The following is a 24,583-nucleotide window of genomic DNA, read 5'->3' as shown; positions in this document are numbered from 1 at the left end:
ACATGGTAAAAACGTATTTGAGTCCTTGCCTACGTCGACGTCCAAAGTACGGTTTGATGAGAAGAAGCCTGTCAAGAAACAGAACGCTGTTCACACGTCGACCATTGGACACGTTTCGACAGAAGAAGGCTCTAAATCTACGGCGTCGTCACCTCCGGAGGCTGCTCCCAAGGGAAAACAACCGAAGACGGAGGAGAAAGCGGCCGAAAAGACTGACCAATGGAGGTGCCTAGCTTGTAACGGCAGGGCTCACAACTTGGCCAGCTGTAACCTGTTTATGTCTTTCACGCCCACGAAAAGGGCTGAAGTCGTATTTAAGTCCGGGAGGTGTTTACTATGCCTAACCGGCAAACATGAACGCAAGGAGTGTCCCAGGGACATCAAATGTACCATGGGTCGATGCACTGGATCAAGACACCATCCCTTGCTTCACGGGTCTGAGTTCATCCCACTGAGGAAACTATCGGATCCAACGTCTCCATCAGCGTCTACATCGACTGCATTCCTCGGGACACTAACCCAGAAGGAACCGGTAAAGCGACGTGTACGTTTCAAGATTGTACCCGTTCGTATTAGCGTCGGTACCAGATGGGTCGACACTTTCGGATTCCTGGATACCGGAAGTGACACCACACTGATCAGGAGAGATTTAGTAAAAAGGTTGGGACTCGTTGGTCAGCATAAACGTATCAACGTTGTCTCTTATGATGGAGCCACATCAAACGTCCAAGCTGCCGTTGTGGATTTCTCCCTCTCGTCCGTCGACGGAACAAGCCGGTTTGAAGTTAAACACACCTACGCCGTCGACAATTTGAAGGTGACGCCGAACCCTCCAATCAACCCTCGTCAAATGGAGTCCTGGACACACCTACGCGGTCTTGATGTCCCGAACATACAACCCGAAGACGTTGGAGTATTAATTGGAATTGACGTAGCAGAAGCCCACGATCACGTAGATTCCGTCAAGCCGCCGGCTGGAACAATTGGGCCTATCGCCTTCAAAACACCGTTTGGTTGGTGCCTGGGTGGTCAAACGGGCCCGCCACAAGATGGGCGTCCGTTCATCGCCCATATAGTAGCAGAGGAACGTCCCGAAGACCTCCACGAGTTAGTCAAGAAATTCTGGCAGCTGGAGGCGAAAGACGTAGACATGGAGCAGCCTGTTCTCTCCGAAGACGATCTACGTGGGCAACGTATCCTCGAGTCAACAGTAAAGAATGTTGGTAACCGGTATCAAGTCGGCCTTCTGTGGAAAACCGACAACGTAAACCTTCCGGACAATCGGGCAACTGCATTGAAGAGACTTTATTCTCTGGAGAGGCGATTTCAACGAGATGTAGACTTCGCCCAGAAGTATGATGCAGTTGTTAAGGAGTACATCGGCCTAGATCACGCCAGACTCCTCACGACCGAAGAGTTGCGGAAGGAGTCAAGTAGAACGTGATATTTACCGCACCACGGCGTCGTAAGCCCATCCAGCTCTACGACCAAAGTTCGAGTTGTATTCGACGGAGCCGCCGAGTATGGGGGAACGTCGATCAACCAGAACCTGTTACGTGGACCCAATCTTCTCGTTAGCCTACTCGGTGTCCTACTACGCTTCCGAAGGAACCTGGTACCAGTCGGCGCAGATATCGAGAAGATGTTTCACCAAGTGAAGGTCCCAGTAGAAGATCAGGTGGCCTATCGGTTTGTCTATCGAACGCCTGGCAGTAATCAAGCACCGTTAACGTACCAAATGACAGTCCACGTCTTTGGATCGATATCTTCCCCAACGACCTGTATTTTCGCCCTAAATCGGACTGCAGACGATCATCGCGACCAGTATCCGGAGGCAGCAGAGAGCGTTCGAAGAAACTTTTACGTTGACAACTACCTCGATTCCTTTGATTCCGAAGACGGGGCAGTAAAACGGGCCCGCCAGATGAAGAAACTCTTACAACTAGGCGGTTTCAATCTAACGAAGTGGACGTCCTCATCAAGGAAGGTTATATCGGCTCTACGTGAGTTCTATCTACGTGAGTTCTCTACGTGAGTTATATCGGTTTACGTTGACAACTACCTCGATTCCTTTGATTCCGAAGACGGGGCAGTAAAACGGGCCCGCCAGATGAAGAAACTCTTACAACTAGGCGGTTTCAATCTAACGAAGTGGACGTCCTCATCAAGGAAGGTTATATCGGCTCTACGTGAGTTCGGTTTGGCTTCACCAACACTGGACCTTGATTTGGAGAAGTTGCCCATCGAGTGAACACTTGGAGTGATGTGGAACGGAGAAACGGATATGCTGACGTTCAAGATACGGAAGCAGCCTAGCCATGACGTTCTCACCAAAAGGAATTTCCTCAGTATAATCTCCAGTGTCTACGACCCGTTGGGACTCGTCGCTCCTGTTGTTTTCTTAATGAAGTCACTTCTGCAAGATATATGGACGTACGAGAAAAGGATCGGCTGGGATGACCCTATCCCCGAAGAATTAGGCCAACGCTTTCACTACTGGTACGAGCATCTGGATAACCTGGAGTTGTTAACAGTACCAAGATGTTTCCGGCATCAACGTGGACGTTGGACGCAGCAGCATCTGCATGTATTTACGGATGCAAGCACAAAAGGATTTGCAGCTGTGGCGTACTTCCGTTTCATCTTCGAGGACCAGTCTATCAACGTATCTTTTGTCATGGCTAAAACCCACGTAACACCAGTAAAAGGACTCACGATCCCAAGATTAGAGTTGCAGGCTGCTGTAGAAGGCTTAAATATCGCCCTAGTAATCTGTCGGGAGCTCGAAATCGATTTACGTGAAGTTACCTTCCACACCGACTCTCAAACCGTCTTACGTTGGATCCATTCCCGCACTTGCCGATTTGAAACCTTCGTGAACAATCGGATTGGCAGAATCCTCCGGAACACGAATCGAAGACAATGGCGTCACGTTTCCGGAATTACCAATCCAGCGGACCTGTGTAGTCGTGGCATTGACCCGAAGGACGTCAACGAGTTGGTGAAATTCCACGAGGGTCCATCGTTCCTGAAACTCGATCCGTCGGAGTGGGATATTTGGGAAGAGATCACAGAGCCGGAAGAAAGGGACGTTAACGTAATTCGAGTCTTCGCAGTCAAAACGGAAGACGAAAATCACCCGATTGATGACTGTGTAAAGAAGTATTCCAGCTTGCTCAAGATCCAAAGAGTTATCGCTTGGTGCAGAAGGTTCGCGACCAACGCCAGAGCTAAGATGGGAATTTACAAGCCAACCGTGGGGGAGTTGACGGCCGAAGAAATGATGACGGCCCTCACGCTTTGTGTCAAACGCACCCAAGGACTGGCATTTGCGGAAGAAATCTACGCCTTGAAAAAGAGCTTAGAGTTGCCTCTGAAGTCAAAACTACGCACGTTTAGGCCTTTCCTGGATGAAACAGGTCAGCTACGTGTAGGCGGACGTATACTTCAGGCTCCAGTTGATTATTCCACGAAGCATCCCATCCTGCTTCCAGCCGATCAACTCCTGACGCAGCGGATTGTATGGGATCATCACACACGGAATCTCCACATTAAATCTGAAAGATTGTTGGCGGATTTACGTTCACGTTACTGGATAATCTCTGGACGTAACGTCATCAAATCGGTTGTCAACACCTGCTGGCCTTGCAAGCGGAGATCATCGAAACCCATTCCGCCACTCATGGCATCGTTACCAGTTCACAGGCTTACTCCCTATCTTCCACCTTTCGCATATACTGGAATCGATTACTTCGGCCCTCTAACGGTACGAGTCGGTGGAAGAGGATGTAGACACGAGAAACGTTGGGTATGCCTGTTTACGTGCCTAACAACTAGAGCCGTTCACCTAGAAGTCTCCGACGGCCTCAGTCTCGAAGAATTCATGCTATGTTTCACTCGGTTCGTGAGTTTACGTGGAAAGCCGAACGTTGTTTACAGTGACAACGGAACAAATCTCGTAGCTGGGGAACAAGAACTCCGACAAGCTCTAACGGAGTTAGTCAAACAACACCAGGAGTTGCAGTCGAAGATGGCATGCCAACAAATAGAGTGGCATTTCTCTCCTCCTCACGGACCCCATTTCGGTGGAGTTTGGGAAAGGCTCGTGCAATCGTGCAAGCGAGCCATGAAGGTCAGCGTCGGGAATCGTTTGGTTACCGATCGGGTCCTAAGAACGGTGATCGCAGAAGTAGCAGCCCTTTTGAACGCTCGGCCACTAACCCACCTCAGCATGGATCCAGAAGATCCCGATCCGTTAACGCCGAATCACTTTCTTCATGGAGGAGCCCGTCCCTACGTGCCGCTAAAGTTGGGAGATTCTGAGAACATGGACGTCACATCAAAACAATTCCTCCAAAGCCAGGCCATCATACAACATTTTTGGAACAGATGGCTTCATGAATACGTTCCACACCTGACGGAAAGGAGAAAATGGCCGGAAAATCGGCCAAACGTTACCGTCGGAGACCTAGTACTCGTCATTGAGCCGAATACTCTACGTGGACAGTGGCCGTTAGGAAAAGTGATAGAGGTTCTCCCCAGTAACTCTGATAACGTTGTACGAGTGCTAAAAGTGCAAATCAGCAACCACAAAAACCCCTGTATTCGTCCAGTGACTAAGCTCTGTGTTATGGCTACGGCCAAAGAGCAGGACGTTTACGTAGAAAGTGAAAAAATTGGGTCATCTGAGTAAAAATCGAGATCGTTAGGTCAAAATGTAATATAAATAGTCAATTCTTGTATAAAAGTAAAAAAAAGGGGTATAAATTGTAAAATGATAAAATTGTAAAATTGTAGAATGTCAAATGTCAAAATGTGAAATGTAAAACTGGTTTATAGTCATATGTAACAATGTAAAAAGTGGGAACCCCAAAACCGCATTGTAAAATTTCCGATCGCAACGCCACCTATACTTAGTTCAAAGGGTAAAGGCAAAATTAGGTCGCCTAATGTTTAACCCTTGAACTTAGGGAAACTGTTTAGTCCTTCACGAACATTAGGCGACAGTTGCTCTTAAGTTCTCGTACCCTAAACACCAAAGTGACCGTTGCCGACTCAACATCATGGCTGAAAATCTGTGCCCATCCGTCTCATCCGTCAAAGAGAAGTTAAAAGTTTCCCGTGAACGTGAAGAGGAGTGTTCGTCCAATCTTCATCTTCGTCGACAGGATTTACTCAAGAGGCGAACGGCGGCTATCGACGTGGTTTTGGCCCACCAAAAGGCCATCGTCCAACTCGATCTGGAACTCGAGGAAAACTCGAAGGACATAAAGAACGTGCACGTTCACTTCATGTCCGAACGGGAAACAATCCTCAACAGCTTTGTGGGATCCCTGTTAAAGGAGAAAAAGAAAGCAGCCGAAGTCCAGCCGAACGCCCCACAGTTCGTCGCGCCCCGTCACACCCCGACGATCGTGTGCTTCCTTAGGACCCACCTCAATCAGCCAGGCATGGTGTCCTGCGGCCGCAAGATCAGGGAGTGTGATGGTTTCATGCTGCTGACTAACCGGGAGCGGATGGAGCTGCTGTTCGCACAGCACCGATGTTTTGGCTGCTTTCTCCCGCTGTCCGTCGCTGGTCATTTGAAGCTGGCCGATTGCCCCCACCCGCGCTTCTGTGCCATGTGCGGGACCAACGACCACCACCAAATTCTCTGCGCACCAAGGCGGGTGTATCAGGGGGTCATCCCTGAATAAACGTGGCCGTGGATGCTAAACGTGGCGAGTTTTGTTTTTGTTTTTGTTGTTTCCCTTTTTTGTGTTGTTTTAGTACCTGTGGACAGGTGGGCCCGCTGTCACTTACAGTGCTGCCCTCACGGGCAGGATTGTAGGTGGCAAGGGCCTTCGGTGTGTGTTCATGTTGGAAGTGGCCCTTGCCCCCGTTGTTCAGTTATGTAAAAATCAGTATCGAAGTAAAAGGTACCCCTAGTCTCTCTCTCTCTCTACCACGTCGGTAAAATTGTCTCCCCCACCACATCTACACAGAAATAAAGTGTTCTATCCCTCAAGTCATATTTCATTGTCATTATTTTTTCATCCTCCTCATCTCATCTCTGCTACAACGTCTCCAATGCGCGTGAGCGTTAGTAACAATGAGTTTTTACTATTATATGTAAACAGCATCAAATATACTTGTATTCAATGTGAATACACTGTTATACCATGAGTTTTTACTTCTATATGTAAACTGCATGGAATATACTTGTATGCAATGTGAATACACTGTTATACCATGAGTTTTTACTTCTATATGTATACTGCATCAAATATATTTTTATTCAATGTGAATACACTGTTATACCATGAGTTTTTACTTCTATATGTATACTGCATCAAATATACTTGTATTCAATGTGAATACACTGTTATACCATGAGTTTTTACTTCTATATGTAAACAGCATCAAATATACTTGTATTCAATGTGATTAAACTCTTATACCATGAGTTTTTACTTCTATATGTAAACAGCATCAAATATACTTGTATTCAATGTGAATACACTGTTATACCATGAGTTTTTACTATTATATGTAAACAGCATCAAATATACTTGTATTCAATGTGAATACACTGTTATACCATGAGTTTTTACTTCTATATGTAAACTGCATGGAATATACTTGTATTCAATGTGAATACACTGTTATACCATGAGTTTTTACTTCTATATGTAAACTGCATGGAATATACTTGTATTCAATGTGATTACACTGTTATACCATGAGTTTTTACTTCTATATGTAAACTGCATGGAATATACTTGTATTCAATGTGAATACACTGTTATACCATGAGTTTTTACTTCTATATGTAAACTGCATCAAATATACTTGTATTCAATGTGAATACACTGTTATACCATGAGTTTTTACTTCTATATGTAAACAGCATCAAATATACTTGTATTCAATGTGAATACACTGTTATACCATGAGTTTTTACTTCTATATGTAAACAGCATCAAATATACTTGTATTCAATGTGAATACACTGTTATACCATGAGTTTTTACTACTATATGTAAACAGCATCAAATATACTTGTATTCAATGTGAATACACTGTTATACCATGAGTTTTTACTTCTATATGTAAACAGCATGGAATATACTTGTATTCAATGTGAATACACTGTTATACCATGAGTTTTTACTTCTATATGTAAACTGCATCAAATATACTTGTATTCAATGTGAATACACTGTTATACCATGAGTTTTTACTTCAATATGTAAACTGCATGGAATATACTTGTATTCAATGTGAATACACTGTTATACCATGAGTTTTTACTTCTATATGTAAAATGCATCAAATATACTTGTATTCAATGTGAATACACTGTTATACCATGAGTTTTTACTTCTATATGTAAACTGCATCAAATATACTTGTATTCAATGTGAATACACTGTTATACCATGAGTTTTTACTTCTATATGTAAACAGCATCAAATATACTTGTATTCAATGTGAATACACTGTTATACCATGAGTTTTTACTTCTATATGTAAACTGCATGGAATATACTTGTATTCAATGTGAATACACTGTTATACCATGAGGTTTTAACTTCTATATGTAAACTGCATGGAATATACTTGTATTCAATGTGAATACACTGTTATACCATGAGTTTTTACTTCTATATGTAAAATGCATCAAATATACTTGTATTCAATGTGAATACACTGTTATACCATGAGTTTTTACTTCTATATGTAAACAGCATCAAATATACTTGTATTCAATGTGAATACACTGTTATACCATGAGTTTTTACTTCTATATGTAAACTGCATCAAATATACTTGTATTCAATGTGAATACACTGTTATACCATGAGTTTTTACTTCTATATGTAAACAGCATCAAATATACTTGTATTCAATGTGAATACACTGTTATACCATGAGTTTTTACTTCTATATGTAAACAGCATCAAATATACTTGTATTCAATGTGAATACACTGTTATACCATGAGTTTTTACTTCTATATGTAAACAGCATCAAATATACTTGTATTCAATGTGAATACACTGTTATACCATGAGTTTTTACTTCTATATGTAAACAGCATCAAATATACTTGTATTCAATGTGAATACACTGTTATACCATGAGTTTTTACTTCTATATGTAAACAGCATCAAATATACTTGTATTCAATGTGAATACACTGTTATACCATGAGTTTTTACTTCTATATGTAAACAGCATCAAATATACTTGTATTCAATGTGAATACACTGTTATACCATGAGTTTTTACTTCTATATGTAAACAGCATGGAATATACTTGTATTCAATGTGAATACACTGTTATACCATGAGTTTTTACTTCTATATGTAAAATGCATCAAATATACTTGTATTCAATGTGAATACACTGTTATACCATGAGTTTTTACTTCTATATGTAAACTGCATCAAATATACTTGTATTCAATGTGAATACACTGTTATACCATGAGTTTTTACTTCTATATGTAAACAGCATCAAATATACTTGTATTCAATGTGAATACACTGTTATACCATGAGTTTTTACTTCTATATGTAAACTGCATGGAATATACTTGTATTCAATGTGAATACACTGTTATACCATGAGTTTTTACTTCTATATGTAAACTGCATGGAATATACTTGTATTCAATGTGAATACACTGTTATACCATGAGTTTTTACTTCTATATGTATACTGCATCAAATATACTTGTATTCAATGTGAATACACTGTTATACCATGAGTTTTTACTTCTATATGTAAACAGCATCAAATATACTTGTATTCAATGTGAATACACTGTTATACCATGAGTTTTTACTTCTATATGTAAACTGCATCAAATATACTTGTATTCAATGTGAATACACTGTTATACCATGAGTTTTTACTTCTATATGTAAACAGCATCAAATATACTTGTATTCAATGTGAATACACTGTTATACCATGAGTTTTTACTTCTATATGTAAACAGCATCAAATATACTTGTATTCAATGTGAATACACTGTTATACCATGAGTTTTTACTTCTATATGTAAACAGCATCAAATATACTTGTATTCAATGTGAATACACTGTTATACCATGAGTTTTTACTTCTATATGTAAACAGCATCAAATATACTTGTATTCAATGTGAATACACTGTTATACCATGAGTTTTTACTTCTATATGTAAACAGCATCAAATATACTTGTATTCAATGTGAATACACTGTTATACCATGAGTTTTTACTTCTATATGTAAACAGCATCAAATATACTTGTATTCAATGTGAATACACTGTTATACCATGAGTTTTTACTTCTATATGTAAACAGCATGGAATATACTTGTATTCAATGTGAATACACTGTTATACCATGAGTTTTTACTTCTATATGTATAAATGCATCAAATATACTTGTATTCAATGTGAATACACTGTTATACCATGAGTATTTACTTCTATATGTAAACTGCATCAAATATACTTGTATTCAATGTGAATACACTGTTATACCATGAGTTTTTACTTCTATATGTAAACAGCATCAAATATACTTGTATTCAATGTGAATACACTGTTATACCATGAGTTTTTACTTCTATATGTAAACTGCATGGAATATACTTGTATTCAATGTGAATACACTGTTATACCATGAGTTTTAACTTCTATATGTAAACTGCATGGAATATACTTGTATTCAATGTGAATACACTGTTATACCATGAGTTTTTACTTCTATATGTAAACTGCATCAAATATACTTGTATTCAATGTGAATACACTGTTATACCATGAGTTTTTACTTCTATATGTAAACAGCATCAAATATACTTGTATTCAATGTGAATACACTGTTATACCATGAGTTTTTACTTCTATATGTAAACTGCATCAAATATACTTGTATTCAATGTGAATACACTGTTATACCATGAGTTTTTACTTCTATATGTAAACAGCATCAAATATACTTGTATTCAATGTGAATACACTGTTATACCATGAGTTTTTACTTCTATATGTAAACAGCATCAAATATACTTGTATTCAATGTGAATACACTGTTATACCATGAGTTTTTACTTCTATATGTAAACAGCATCAAATATACTTGTATTCAATGTGAATACACTGTTATACCATGAGTTTTTACTTCTATATGTAAACAGCATCAAATATACTTGTATTCAATGTGAATACACTGTTATACCATGAGTTTTTACTTCTATATGTAAACTGCATGGAATATACTTGTATTCAATGTGAATACACTGTTATACCATGAGTTTTTACTTCTATATGTAAACTGCATGGAATATACTTGTATTCAATGTGAATACACTGTTATACCATGAGTTTTTACTTCTATATGTAAACTGCATCAAATATACTTGTATTCCAATGTGAATACACTGTTATACCATGAGTTTTTAACTTCTATATGTAAACAGCATCAAATATACTTGTATTCAATGTGAATACACTGTTATACCATGAGTTTTTACTTCTATATGTAAACTGCATGGAATATACTTGTATTCAATGTGAATACACTGTTATACCATGAGTTTTTACTTCTATATGTAAACTGCATCAAATATACTTGTATTCAATGTGAATACACTGTTATACCATGAGTTTTTACTTCTATATGTAAACAGCATCGAATATATACTTGTATTCAATTTGAATACACTGATATACCATGAGTTTTTACTTCTATATGTAAACTGCATGGAATATACTTGTATTCAATGTGAATACACTGTTATACCATGAGTTTTATACTTCTATATGTAAACTGCATGGAATATACTTGTATTTCAATGTGAATACACTGTTATCCACCATGAGTTTTTACTTCTATATGTAAACATGCATCAAATATACTTGTATTCCAATGTGAATACACTGTTATACCATGAGGTTTTTACTTCTATATGTTAACTACATGGAATATACTTGTATTCAATGTGAATACACTGTTATACCATGAGTTTTTACTTCTATATGTAAACAGCATCGAAATATACTTGTATTCAATGTGAATACACTGTTATACCATGAGTTTTTACTTCTATATGTAAACAGCATCAAATATACTTGTATTCAATGTGAATACACTGTTATACCATGAGTTTTTACTTCTATTTGTAAACTGCATCAAATATACTTGTATTCAATTGTGAATACACTGTTATACCATGAGTTTTTACTTCTATATGTAAACTGCATGGAATATACTTGTATTCAATGTGAATACACTGTTATACCATGAGGTTTTACTTCTATATGTAAACAGCATCAAATATACTTGTATTCAATGTGAATACACTGTTATACCATGAGTTTTTACTTCTATATGTAAACTGCATGGAATATACTTGTATTCAATGTGAATACACTGTTATACCATGAGTTTTTACTTCTATATGTAAACAGCATGGAATATACTTGTATTCAATGTGAATACACTGTTATACCATGAGTTTTTACTTCTATATGTAAACAGCATCAAATATACTTGTATTCAATGTGAATACACTGTTATACCATGAGTTTTTACTTCTTTATGTAAACAGCATCAAATATACTTGTATTCAATGTGAATACACTGTTATACCATGAGTTTTTACTTCTATATGTAAACAGCATCAAATATACTTGTATTCAATGTGAATACACTGTTATACCATGAGTTTTTACTTCTATATGTAAACACCATGCATGGAATATCACTTGTATTCAATGTGAATACACTGTTATACCATGAGTTTTTACTTCTATATGTAAACAGCATCAAATATACTTGTATTCAATGTGAATACACTGTTATACCATGAGTTTTTACTTCTATATGTAAACAGCATGGAATATACAAATATACTTGTATTCAATGTGAATACACTGTTATACCATGAGTTTTTACTTCTATATGTAAACTGCATCAAATATACTTGTATTCAATGTGAATACACGTCATACCAGAGTTTTTAATTAAACTGCAAATATACTTGTATTCAATGTGAATACACTGTTATACCATGAGTTTTTACTTCTATATGTAAACAGCATCAAATATACTTGTATTCAATGTGAATACACTGTTATACCATGAGTTTTTACTTCTATAATGTAAACAGCATGGAATATACTTGTATTCAATGTGAATACACTGTTATACCATGAGTTTTTACTTCTATATGTAAACTGCATCGAATATACTTGTATTCAATGTGAATACACTGTTATACCATGAGGTTTTACTTCTATATGTAAACTGCATCAAATATACTTGTATTCAATGTGAATACACTGTTATACCATGAGTTTTTACTTCTATATGTAAACAGCATCAAATATACTTGTATTCAATGTGAATACACTGTTATACCATGAGTTTTTACTTCTATATGTAAACTGCATGGAATATACTTGTATTCAATGTGAATACACTGTTATACCATGAGTTTTTACTTCTATATGTAAACAGCATGGAATATACTTGTATTCCAATGTGAATACACTGTTATACCATGAGTTTTTACTTCTATATGTAAACTGCATCAGAATATACTTGTATTCAATGTGAATACACTGTTATACCATGAGTTTTTACTTCTATATGTAAACAGCATCAAATATACTTGTATTCAATGTGAATACACTGTTATACCATGAGTTTTTACTTCTATATGTAAACTGCATGGAAATATACTTGTATTCAATGTGAATACACTGTTATACCATCGTGAGTTTTTACTTCTATATGTAAACTGCATCAAATATACTTGTATTCAATGTGAATACACTGTTATACCATGAGTTTTTACTTCTATATGTAAACAGCATCAAATATACTTGTATTCAATGTGAATACACTGTTATACCATGAGTTTTTACTTCTATATGTAAACTGCATCAAATATACTTGTATTCAATGTGAATACACTGTTATACCATGAGTTTTTACTTTCTATATGTAAACTGCATGGAATATACTTGTATTCAATGTGAATACACTGTTATACCATGAGTTTTTACTTCTATATGTAAACAGCATCAAATATACTTGTATTCAATGTGAATACACTGTTATACCATGAGTTTTTACTTCTATATGTAAACAGCATCAAATATACTTGTATTCAATGTGAATACACTGTTATACCATGAGTTTTTACTTCTATATGTAAACAGCATCAAATATACTTGTATTCAATGTGAATACACTGTTATACCATGAGTTTTTACTTCTATATGTAAACTGCATCAAATATACTTGTATTCAATGTGAATACACTGTTATACCATGAGTTTTTACTTCTATATGTAAACTGCATGGAATATACTTGTATTCAATGTGAATACACTGTTATACCATGAGTTTTTACTTCTATATATAAACAGCATCAAATATACTTGTATTCAATGTGAATACACTGTTATACCATGAGTTTTTACTTCTATATGTAAACTGCATGGAATATACTTGTATTCAATGTGAATACACTGTTATACCATGAGTTTTTACTTCTATATGTAAACTGCATCAAATATACTTGTATTCAATGTGAATACACTGTTATACCATGAGTTTTTACTTCTATATGTAAACAGCATCAAATATACTTGTATTCAATGTGAATACACTGTTATACCATGAGTTTTTACTTCTATATGTAAACAGCATCAAATATACTTGTATTCAATGTGAATACACTGTTATACCATGAGTTTTTACTTCTATATGTAAACTGCATCAAATATACTTGTATTCAATGTGAATACACTGTTATACCATGAGTTTTTTACTTCTATATGTAAACAGCATCGAATATACTTGTATTCAATGTGAATACACTGTTATACCATGAGTTTTTACTTCTATATGTAAACTGCATCAAATATACTTGTATTCAATGTGAATACACTGTTATACCATGAGTTTTTACTTCTATATGTAAACAGCATCAAATATACTTGTATTCAATGTGAATACACTGTTATACCATGAGTTTTTACTTCTATATGTAAACTGCATGGAATATACTTGTATTCAATGTGAATACACTGTTATACCATGAGTTTTTACTTCTATATGTAAACTGCATCAAATATACTTGTATTCAATGTGAATACACTGTTATACCATGAGTTTTTACTTCTATATGTAAACAGCATCAAATATACTTGTATTCAATGTGAATACACTGTTATACCATGAGTTTTTACTTCTATATGTAAACTGCATCAAATATACTTGTATTCAATGTGAATACACTGTTATACCATGAGTTTTTACTTCTATATGTAAACTGCATGGAATATACTTGTATTCAATGTGAATACACTGTTATACCATGAGTTTTTACTTCTATATGTAAACAGCATCAAATATACTTGTATTCAATGTGAATACACTGTTATACCATGAGTTTTTACTTCTATATGTAAACAGCATCAAATATACTTGTATTCAATGTGAATACACTGTTATACCATGAGTTTTTACTTCTATATGTAAACTGCATCAAATATACTTGTATTCAATGTGAATACACTGTTATACCATGAGTTTTTACTTCTATATGTAAACTGCATCAAATATACTTGTATTCAATGTGAATACACTGTTATACCATGAGTTTTTACTTCTATATGTAAACTGCATGGAATATACTTGTATTCAATGTGGATACACTGTTATACCATGAGTTTTTACTTCTATATGTAAACTGCATCAAATATACTTGTATTCAATGTGAATACACTGTTATACCATGAGTTTTTACTTCTATATGTAAACTGCATGGAATATACTTGTATTCAATGTGAATACACTGTTATACCATGAGTTTTTACTTCTATATGTAAACTGCATCAAATATACTTGTATTCAATGTGAATACACTGTTATACCATGAGTTTTTACTTCTATATGTAAACTGCATCAAATATACTTGTATTCAATGTGAATACACTGTTATACCATGAGTTTTTACTTCTATATGTAAACTGCATCAAATATACTTGTATTTCAATGTGAATACACTGTTATACCATGAGTTTTTACTTCTATATGTAAACTGCACTGGAATATACTTGTATTCAATGTGAATACACTGTTATACCATGAGTTTTTACTTCTATATGTAAACAGCATCGAATATACTTGTATTCAATGTGAATACACTGTTATACCATGAGTTTTTACTTCTATATGTAAACTGCATCAAATATACTTGTATTCAATGTGAATACACTGTTATACCATGAGTTTTTACTTCTATATGTAAACAGCATCAAATATACTTGTATTCAATGTGAATACACTGTTATACCATGAGTTTTTACTTCTATATATAAACTCATCGAATATACTTGTATTCAATGTGAATACACTGTTATACCATGAGTTTTTACTTCTATATGTAAACTGCATCAAATATACTTGTATTCAATGTGAATACACTGTTATCACCATGAGTTTTTACTTCTATATGTAAACAGCATCAAATATACTTGTATTCAATGTGAATACACTGTTATACCATGAGTTTTTACTTCTATATGTAAACTGCATGGAATATACTTGTATTCAATGTGAATACACTGTTATACCATGAGTTTTTACTTCTATATGTAAACTGCATCAAATATACTTGTATTCAATGTGAATACACTGTTATACCATGAGTTTTTACTTCTATATGTAAACAGCATCAAATATACTTGTATTCAATGTGAATACACTGTTATACCATGAGTTTTTACTTCTATATGTAAACTGCATCAAATATACTTGTATTCAATGTGAATACACTGTTATACCATGAGTTTTTACTTCTATATATAAACTGCATCAAATATACTTGTATTCAATGTGAATACACTGTTATACCATGAGTTTTTACTTCTATATGTAAACTGCATCAAATATACTTGTATTCAATGTGAATACACTGTTATACCATGAGTTTTTACTTCTATATGTAAACTGCATCAAATATACTTGTATTCAATGTGAATACACTGTTATACCATGAGTTTTTACTTCTATATGTAAACAGCATCAAATATACTTGTATTCAATGTGAATACACTGTTATACCATGAGTTTTTACTTCTATATGTAAACTGCATCAAATATACTTGTATTCAATGTGAATACACTGTTATACCATGAGTTTTTACTTCTATATGTAAACAGCATCAAATATACTTGTATTCAATGTGAATACACTGTTATACCATGAGTTTTTACTTCTATATGTAAACTGCATCAAATATACTTGTATTCAATGTGAATACACTGTTATACCATGAGTTTTTACTTCTATATGTAAACAGCATCAAATATACTTGTATTCAATGTGAATACACTGTTATACCATGAGTTTTTACTTCTATATGTAAACAGCATCAAATATACTTGTATTCAATGTGAATACACTGTTATACCATGAGTTTTTACTTCTATATGTAAACTGCATGGAATATACTTGTATTCAATGTGAATACACTGTTATACCATGAGTTTTTACTTCTATATGTAAACAGCATCAAATATACTTGTATTCAATGTGAATACACTGTTATACCATGAGTTTTTACTTCTATATGTAAACTGCATGGAATATACTTGTATTCAATGTGAATACACTGTTATACCATGAGTTTTTACTTCTATATGTAAACAGCATCAAATATACTTGTATTCAATGTGAATACACTGTTATACCATGAGTTTTTACTTCTATATGTAAACTGCATGGAATATACTTGTATTCAATGTGAATACACTGTTATACCATGAGTTTTTACTTCTATATGTAAACTGCATGGAATATACTTGTATTCAATGTGAATACACTGTTATACCATGAGTTTTTACTTCTATATGTAAACTGCATCAAATATACTTGTATTCAATGTGAATACACTGTTATACCATGAGTTTTTACTTCTATATGTAAACAGCATCATGGAATATACTTGTATTCAATGTGAATACACTGTTATACCATGAGTTTTTACTTCTATATGTAAACTGCATCAAATATACTTGTATTCAATGTGAATACACTGTTATACCATGAGTTTTTACTTCTATATGTAAACTGCATCAAATATACTTGTATTCAATGTGAATACACTGTTATACCATGAGTTTTTACTTCTATATGTAAACTGCATCAAATATACTTGTATTCAATGTGAATACACTTGTTATACCATGAGTTTTTACTTCTATATGTAAACAGCATCAAATATACTTGTATTCAATGTGAATACACTGTTATACCATGAGTTTTTACTTCTATAATGTAAACTGCATCAAATATACTTGTATTCAATGTGAATACACTGTTATACCATGAGTTTTTACTTCTATATGTAAACAGCATCAAATATACTTGTATTCAATGTGAATACACTGTTATACCATGAGTTTTTACTTCTATATGTAAACTGCATGGAATATACTTGTATTCAATGTGAATACACTGTTATACCATGAGTTTTTACTTCTATATGTAAACTGCATCGAATATACTTGTATTCAATGTGAATACACTGTTATACCATGAGTTTTTACTTCTATATGTAAACTGCATCAAATATACTTGTATTCAATGTGAATACACTGTTATACCATGAGTTTTTACTTCTATATGTAAACAGCATCAAATATACTTGTATTCAATGTGAATACACTGTTATACCATGAGTTTTTACTTCTATATGTAAACTGCATCAAATATACTTGTATTCAATGTGAATACACTGTTATACCATGAGTTTTTACTTCTATATGTAAACAGCATCAAATATACTTGTATTCAATGTGAATACACTGTTATACCATGAGTTTTTACTTCTATATGTAAACTGCATCAAATATACTTGTATTCAATGTGAATACACTGTTATACCATGAGTTTTTACTTCTATATGTAAACAGCATCAAATATACTTGTATTCAATGTGAATACACTGTTATACCATGAGTTTTTACTTCTATATGTAAACAGCATCAAATATACTTGTATTCAATGTGAATACACTGTTATACCATGAGTTTTTACTTCTATATGTAAACAGCATCAAATATACTTGTATTCAATGTGAATACACTGTTATACCATGAGTTTTTACTTCTATATGTAAACTGCATCAAATATACTTGTATTCAATGTGAATACACTGTTATACCATGAGTTTTTACTTCTATATGTAAACTGCATCAAATATACTTGTATTCAATGTGAATACACTGTTATACCATGAGTTTTTACTTCTATATGTAAACTGCATGGAATATACTTGTATTCAATGTGAATACACTGTTATACCATGAGTTTTTACTTCTATATGTAAACTGCATGGAATATACTTGTATTCAATGTGAATACACTGTTATACCATGAGTTTTTACTTCTATATATGTAAACTGCATCAAATATACTTGTATTCAATGTGAATACACTGTTATACCATGAGTTTTTACTTCTATATGTAAACAGCATCAAATATACTTGTATTCAATGTGAATACACTGTTATACCATGAGTTTTCTACTTCTATATGTAAACTGCATCGAATATATACTTGTATTCAATGTGAATACACTGTTATACCATGAGTTTTTACTTCTATTATGTAAACTGCATCAAATATACTTGTATTCAATGTGAATACACTGTTATACCATGAGTTTTTACTTCTATATGTAAACTGCATCAAATATACTTGTATTCAATGTGAATACACTGTTATACCATGAGTTTTTACTTCTATATGTAAACAGCATCAAATATACTTGTATTCAATGTGAATACACTGTTATACCATGAGTTTTTACTTCTATATGTAAACAGCATCAAATATACTTGTATTCAATGTGTGAATACACTGTTATACCATGAGTTTTTACTTCTATATGTAAACAGCATCAAATATACTTGTATTCAATGTGAATACACTGTTATACCATGAGTTTTTACTTCTATATGTAAACAGCATCAAATATACTTGTATTCAATGTGAATACACTGTTATACCATGAGTTTTTACTTCTATATATGTAAACTGCATGGAATATACTTGTATTCAATGTGAATACACTGTTATACCATGAGTTTTTACTTCTATATGTAAACAGCATCAAATATACTTGTATTCAATGTGAATACACTGTTATACCATGAGTTTTTACTTCTATATGTAAACTGCATGGAATATACTTGTATTCAATGTGAATACACTGTTATACCATGAGTTTTTACTTCTATATGTAAACAGCATCAAATATACTTGTATTCAATGTGAATACACTGTTATACCATGAGTTTTTACTTCTATATGTAAACTGCATGGAATATACTTGTATTCAATGTGAATACACTGTTATACCATGAGTTTTTACTTCTATATATAAACTGCATGGAATATACTTGTATTCAATGTGAATACACTGTTATACCATGAGTTTTTACTTCATATATGTAAACTGCATCAAATATACTTGTATTCAATGTGAATACACTGTTATACCATGAGTTTTTACTTCTATATGTAAACAGCATCAAATATACTTGTATTCAATGTGAATACACTGTTATACCATGAGTTTTTACTTCTATATGTAAACTGCATCAAATATACTTGTATTCAATGTGAATACACTGTTATACCATGAGTTTTTACTTCTATATGTAAACTGCATCGAAATATACTTGTATTCAATGTGAATACACTGTTATACCATGAGTTTTTACTTCTATATGTAAACTGCATGGAATATACTTGTATTCAATGTGAATACACTGTTATACCATGAGTTTTTACTTCTATATGTAAACAGCATCAAATATACTTGTATTCAATGTGAATACACTGTTATACCATGAGTTTTTACTTCTATATGTAAACAGCATCAAATATACTTGTATTCAATGTGAATACACTGTTATACCATGAGTTTTTACTTCTATATGTAAACAGCATCAAATATACTTGTATTCAATGTGAATACACTGTTATACCATGAGTTTTTACTTCTATATGTAAACTGCATCAAATATACTTGTATTCAATGTGAATACACTGTTATACCATGAGTTTTTACTTCTATATGTAAACTGCATGGAATATACTTGTATTCAATGTGAATACACTGTTATACCATGAGTTTTTACTTCTATATGTAAACTGCATCAAATATACTTGTATTCAATGTGAATACACTGTTATACCATGAGTTTTTACTTCTATATGTAAACAGCATCAAATATACTTGTATTCAATGTGAATACACTGTTATACCATGAGTTTTTACTTCTATTATGTAAACTGCGATCAAATATACTTGTATTCAATGTGAATACACTGTTATACCATGAGTTTTTACTTCTATATGTAAACAGCATCAAATATACTTGTATTCAATGTGAATACACTGTTATACCATGAGTTTTTACTTCTATATGTAAACTGCATCAAATATACTTGTATTCAATGTGAATACACTGTTATACCATGAGTTTTTACTTCTATATGTAAACAGCATCAAATATACTTGTATTCAATGTGAATACACTGTTATACCATGAGTTTTTACTTCTATATGTAAACAGCATCAAATATACTTGTATTCAATGTGAATACACTGTTATACCATGAGTTTTTACTTCTATATGTAAACTGCATCAAATATACTTGTATTCAATGTGAATACACTGTTATACCATGAGTTTTTACTTCTATATGTAAACAGCATCAAATATACTTGTATTCAATGTGAATACACTGTTATACCATGAGTTTTTACTTCTATATGTAAACAGCATCAAATATACTTGTATTCAATGTGAATACACTGTTATACCATGAGTGTTTTACTTCTATATGTAAACAGCATCAAATATACTTGTATTCAATGTGAATACACTGTTATACCATGAGTTTTTACTTCTATATGTAAACAGCATCAAATATACTTGTATTCAATGTGAATACACTGTTATACCATGAGTTTTTACTTCTATATATAAACTGCATGGAATATACTTGTATTCAATGTGAATACACTGTTATACCATGAGTTTTTACTTCTATATGTAAACAGCATCAAATATACTTGTATTCAATGTGAATACACTGTTATACCATGAGTTTTTACTTCTATATGTAAACTGCATGGAATATACTTGTATTCAATGTGAATACACTGTTATACCATGAGTTTTTACTTCTATATGTAAACAGCATCAAATATACTTGTATTCAATGTGAATACACTGTTATACCATGAGTTTTTACTTCTATATGTAAACTGCATCGAATATACTTGTATTCAATGTGAATACACTGTTATACCATGAGTTTTTACTTCTATATGTAAACTGCATGGAATATACTTGTATTCAATGTGAATACACTGTTATACCATGAGTTTTTACTTCTATATGTAAACTGCATCAAATATACTTGTATTCAATGTGAATACACTGTTATACCATGAGTTTTTACTTCTATATGTAAACAGCATCAAATATACTTGTATTCAATGTGAATACACTGTTATACCATGAGTTTTTACTTCTATATGTAAACTGCATCAAATATACTTGTATTCAATGTGAATACACTGTTATACCATGAGTTTTTACTTCTATATGTAAACAGCATCAAATATACTTGTATTCAATGTGAATACACTGTTATACCATGAGTTTTTACTTCTATATGTAAACTGCATCAAATATACTTGTATTCAATGTGAATACACTGTTATACCATGAGTTTTTACTTCTATATGTAAACTGCATCGAATATATACTTGTATTCAATGTGAATACACTGTTATACCATGAGTTTTTACTTCTATATGTAAACAGCATCAAATATACTTGTATTCAATGTGAATACACTGTTATACCATGAGTTTTTACTTCTATATGTAAACAGCATCAAATATACTTGTATTCAATGTGAATACACTGTTATACCATGAGTTTTTACTTCTATATGTAAACTGCATCAGGAATATACTTGTATTCAATGTGAATACACTGTTATACCATGAGTTTTTACTTCTATATGTAAACTGCATCGAATATACTTGTATTCAATGTGAATACACTGTTATACCATGAGTTTTTACTTCTATATGTAAACTGCATCAAATATACTTGTATTCAATGTGAATACACTGTTATACCATGAGTTTTTACTTCTATATGTAAACAGCATCAAATATACTTGTATTCAATGTGAATACACTGTTATACCATGAGTTTTTACTTCTATATGTAAACTGCATCAAATATACTTGTATTCAATGTGAATACACTGTTATACCATGAGTTTTTACTTCTATATGTAAACAGCATCAAATATACTTGTATTCAATGTGAATACACTGTTATACCATGAGTTTTTACTTCTATATGTAAACTGCATCAAATATACTTGTATTCAATGTGAATACACTGTTATACCATGAGTTTTTACTTCTATATGTAAACAGCATCAAATATACTTGTATTCAATGTGAATACACTTTTATACCATGAGTTTTTACTTCTATATGTAAACAGCATCAAATATACTTGTATTCAATGTGAATACACTGTTATACCATGAGTTTTTACTTCTATATGTAAACAGCATCAAATATACTTGTATTCAATGTGAATACACTGTTATACCATGAGTTTTTACTTCTATATGTAAACAGCATCAAATATACTTGTATTCAATGTGAATACACTGTTATACCATGAGTTTTTACTTCTATATGTAAACAGCATCAAATATACTTGTATTCAATGTGAATACACTGTTATACCATGAGTTTTTACTTCTATATGTAAACTGCATGGAATATACTTGTATTCAATGTGAATACACTGTTATACCATGAGTTTTTACTTCTATATGTAAACAGCGCATGGAATATACTTGTATTCAATGTGAATACACTGTTATACCATGAGTTTTTACTTCTATATGTAAACTGCATCAAATATACTTGTATTCAATGTGAATACACTGTTATACCATGAGTTTTTACTTCTATATGTAAACTGCATCAAATATACTTGTATTCAATGTGAATACACTGTTATACCATGAGTTTTTACTTCTATATGTAAACAGCATCAAATATACTTGTATTCAATGTGAATACACTGTTATACCATGAGTTTTTACTTCTATATGTAAACAGCATCATGGAATATACTTGTATTCAATGTGAATACACTGTTATACCATGAGTTTTTACTTCTATATGTAAACTGCATCAAATATACTTGTATTCAATGTGAATACACTGTTATACCATGAGTTTTTACTTCTATATGTAAACAGCATCAAATATACTTGTATTCAATGTGAATACACTGTTATACCATGAGTTTTTACTTCTATATGTAAACAGCATCAAATATACTTGTATTCAATGTGAATACACTGTTATACCATGAGTTTTTACTTCTATATGTAAACAGCATCAAATATACTTGTATTCAATGTGAATACACTGTTATACCATGAGTTTTTACTTCTATATGTAAACAGCATCAAATATACTTGTATTCAATGTGAATACACTGTTATACCATGAGTTTTTACTTCTATATGTAAACTGCATCATGGAATATACTTGTATTCAATGTGAATACACTGTTATACCATGAGTTTTTACTTCTATATGTAAACAGCATCAAATATACTTGTATTCAATGTGAATACACTGTTATACCATGAGTTTTTACTTCTATATGTAAACGCAAGCAATATACTTGTATTCAATGTGAATACACTGTTATACCATGAGTTTTTACTTCTATATGTAAACAGCATCAAATATACTTGTATTCAATGTGAATACACTGTTATACCATGAGTTTTTACTTCTATATGTAAACTGCATGGAATATACTTGTATTCAATGTGAATACACTGTTATACCATGAGTTTTTACTTCTATATGTAAACTGCATGGAATATACTTGTATTCAATGTGAATACACTGTTATACCATGAGTTTTTACTTCTATATGTAAACTGCATCAAATATACTTGTATTCAATGTGAATACACTGTTATACCATGAGTTTTTACTTCTATATGTAAACAGCATCAAATATACTTGTATTCAATGTGAATACACTGTTATACCATGAGTTTTTCTCTATGAATGCAATATACTTGTATTCAATGTGAATACACTCTTATACCCCATGAGTTTTTACTTCTATATGTAAACAGCATCAAATATACTTGTATTCAATGTGAATACACTGTTATACCATGAGTTTTTACTTCTATATGTAAACAGCATCAAATATACTTGTATTCAATGTGAATACACTGTTATACCATGAGTTTTTACTTCTATATGTAAACAGCATCAAATATACTTGTATTCAATGTGAATACACTGTTATACCATGAGTTTTTACTTCTATATGTAAACAGCATCAAATATACTTGTATTCAATGTGAATACACTGTTATACCATGAGTTTTTACTTCTATATGTAAACAGCATCAA

Source organism: Daphnia magna, unplaced genomic scaffold (genome assembly GCF_020631705.1).
Source record: "Daphnia magna isolate NIES unplaced genomic scaffold, ASM2063170v1.1 Dm_contigs243, whole genome shotgun sequence".
In the NCBI taxonomy this organism is placed as follows: domain Eukaryota; kingdom Metazoa; phylum Arthropoda; class Branchiopoda; order Diplostraca; family Daphniidae; genus Daphnia; species Daphnia magna.
Note: the sequence above shows the minus strand (reverse complement) of the source record.